This window comes from Etheostoma spectabile, chromosome 17 (genome assembly GCF_008692095.1).
Source record: "Etheostoma spectabile isolate EspeVRDwgs_2016 chromosome 17, UIUC_Espe_1.0, whole genome shotgun sequence".
Taxonomy (NCBI): Eukaryota; Metazoa; Chordata; class Actinopteri; order Perciformes; family Percidae; genus Etheostoma; species Etheostoma spectabile.
In genome coordinates this window covers 12,565,143-12,568,540 of record NC_045749.1, presented here as the reverse complement: position 1 = coordinate 12,568,540, position 3,398 = coordinate 12,565,143, and positions in this window count along the sequence as shown.

Here is a 3,398-nt window from a genome sequence, read left to right as displayed (position 1 = left end):
GTTTGGACTTATATCAGCTGTTTAGGTTTAACTACTTACGTTAACTAGCATGTTAGTTAGCATTAATTAGCCTGTGTCTATGTTATCTCCTAACATATACATACACTCTCTGTCTCTGCTGATTGGGAATAATTGAGATTTCTCTTGGCACAGCTACCAGAAGACTTACAACTTTCAGACCGGTTGCCACGTCACATCTACATCGTCAAGCTTAGTTGGAGGCTGCGCAGTAGCGCCTGGCCATCACCGGAAAAGTGCTTCTTATTTCCTTCACTGCTCCCCGTCCAGAAGAACGGGATCGGTTGGTCCACTTCTTTAACTGTCTATGCTTGATAGCATCCGAAGCTTGTGTGAATATTTCAACGCTTTAAAAAAGTAAGCGATAGATAGATTACAGAGTGACTTTGTCTGACCCCTCATCAGACCTGTTTGGTCATATCCAGGTTTACTGAGTCCCACGAAGCTCACCACCATTACAACTAAAAGTACTAGTAGCCTACTGCAGTACAAGTAAAGGTCCGGCAGTCAAAGTCCTATTAAAGTAAACATTCAGAAGTATTATCAGCAAAATCTACCTGAAGTATCATGAGTAAAAGTGCCCATTCTGCAGAGAAATGGCTCCTTTGACTAAAAGTGATAGTTAGTACTTATGCAAAAATGTGCAAGCAGCATTTTAATGTTATAGCTTTTAGCATCTTGAGGTGTAGCTAATAAATCTATTTTTTTACACAGTTATGTAGTTCGTTCCAGTGGTGGTGATTTGATTAATGGGAAAGAAAAGAAGCAATTCATCTTCGATAGAACTTCAATTCACATCCAAAATGTGACAAGAGTACATTGTTTTTTGTAAGGGGGTCATCTTTAACAATGCATTGTGAACTTATCATATGTTTTGTTTGATATATAAATCTGAATTAAGTGTCTATAGTTGCCAAATACAGTAGACAAGTAAAACATATTTCCAACTGAACTGTAATAAAGCAGCATGATATGGATATTCTCAAGAGAAGCATAAGGACCTCAGAGTTTCCACCACTGACCAGAACAGTGAAGAATAAGATGAGGCACAAAGCAAACCACTAAATCCGGCTGCAGCTGTATTACTGCTGGATCATCATTCCATATCTATAGTCACACAATTTATGGAGTGAAAAAAGTTAAGATAACCTATATAGGCGCTAAAATGAGATTTTCTGTGCTATGAGCTTCCTTTACTCACCAAGGTGAGCAGCTCAGCGAATTGAGGATTAGCTCAGAGCCACTCTGCTGCTAAGGTTTCACCATGTTGTAAAGCTGCCCTTCAGATGCCTCAGTTTGCCATTGCACCAGCCCGGCACTACTGAGTAGATCCATGATACATCTCACATCATCTCCCATGCCACCTGTGAATCGTTTTGCATCACCCAGAAGAAGATGGAGGAAGCTGATGGGGAAGAGAATATCTGCTGGATGCAGGGCGATCCTAAACCTAATATCCAACTTCACATCTGTCTACTTCCTGTCTATCCTGATCTACACAGTAGAGCTTCCTCATTTTTCTTCTTGCTAACCCGACTGGGCAATAAGAAACTGGATGGATGGACAGTTACATTTTTATTGCATGTGCAGATCAACCTTGTTAAAATAAACCAAAACAGCTTCTGACACTGAAGTGGACAGACAGCAGGTCCATTCAGGAAATTGTTCTGTTATGACGTGACACTGCCTGAGGGTGTGGATATTATATTTGCAGTAGGGATAAATCTTTCTAATAAAAACATTTCTAGGCATTACCGCATATTAAGGTGATTTGGGAAACCTGGAAAAAAAAGACACATTAAACCATGACAAACACGGATCAACAAGATCACATATTTAGCTGTTAAATGAGTACGCACAACAACACACTCTGAATTTTACAATTTTCTGAGGGAAAGTCTGCTATGCATGACAAGTAGGAACAGTCCCTGACTCACTTTGGTGGTTTGGTTTCCCAAAACAAAACCTTTGGTGTCATCTGGTGGCCACAAGCCAAGTTACACTACTGCATCAATTATCTGTGTGAATGATTGTCTTAAATTTTGCTTTTTGTGTGTTTGTGTAGCCTACCCAGTTTCCAGTTTTTTTTTTGCGTAAAACCAAGATAAGGGATTGAGCTGGGATATTAAAGTTATCCTGGATTAATTTAGCATTGACTTAGTTGCACAAAAGCAGGTTGAATTAAACCCAGCCAAGTAACAATAGAGATGCATTCTTGGCAGTCTAACAGTCAGGCTAAAATTAATCCCCGAGTCTTATGTGTTAAATCAGTTGTCGCTCTGATCCGAAATAAACGTGTTTAACAGTTATTCCGTTGTCTTCTGAATGTGTTATTAACATGAATTACTTCACGTTATGATTGCTGTCACAATTGTGATTTGAATCCTACTATTGCAGTTGTTTAGATGGTTAGAAATGGTTGCACTGGCACCGGAGATTGAGTGGGACATTGCAGCTATTCCCAGACTGCATTAATGGCAGAAACCATAACATTCATTATTTCAAATGACTGATTTCATTTTCTTGTATCTTGTCCTCTAATAATAATAATAATGTATACTTTATCAATACCGCAAGGGAAAATAACAATCTTTTCACTTGCTCACACATGCTCAGTACCAGTACTGAATGGAGAGATGTCAGGTCCGCCCACAGAAAGGCACCCTGAGTAGTTGGGGGTTCGGTGCCTTGCTCAAGAGTACCTTGGCAGTGCCCAGGAGGGGAACAGCACCTCTCCAGCTACCAGTCCACCACAATACTTTGGTCCGTACTCCCTACAGACTGACCTACTGCCACCCCCACTAATAAAGGAAAGTTTGTGTTACTCATTAATATGAATATGTATGTATTTTATTATTAGGTATTAGTAGCTTACTTTGGTTTCATAACCTTCTCAATTTTAGTCTCACATCACTAGACCAATGACTTGGCCTACATAGTTTAGTGTAGTGCACATTCATCACAAAGGGAACACCACAATGCTTAATCTTTTTATTTTCGGTGCTGTCACTTGTCAGCTGGGAGCTTCATTTCATTTTTTATACAGGAAAGTTAAAAGTAACATTACGTTACAATATAAACGGGCCTGACTCAGTTTGAAAACTGGTTTCCAGCAGGTTCCTGTTCTGCAGAAAACATAGAACATAGTTACAGCACATGAGGACAGAAACATGTGTACAGGACATTAACATTGGCTAGACAGATCCAGACAGCAAAAAACAACAGTACAAAAATACAAACAAGACTAGGACCACACACGAATAATCAATGTGTGTAACTGTTGAGAAGGAACAGTTTGCATGCCTTTTTTAATTTGTGATGTGAATTTGTTCAGAGGTGATGGGGAATGTCATTCCAAACTTTGGTGTATGTATGAAAAA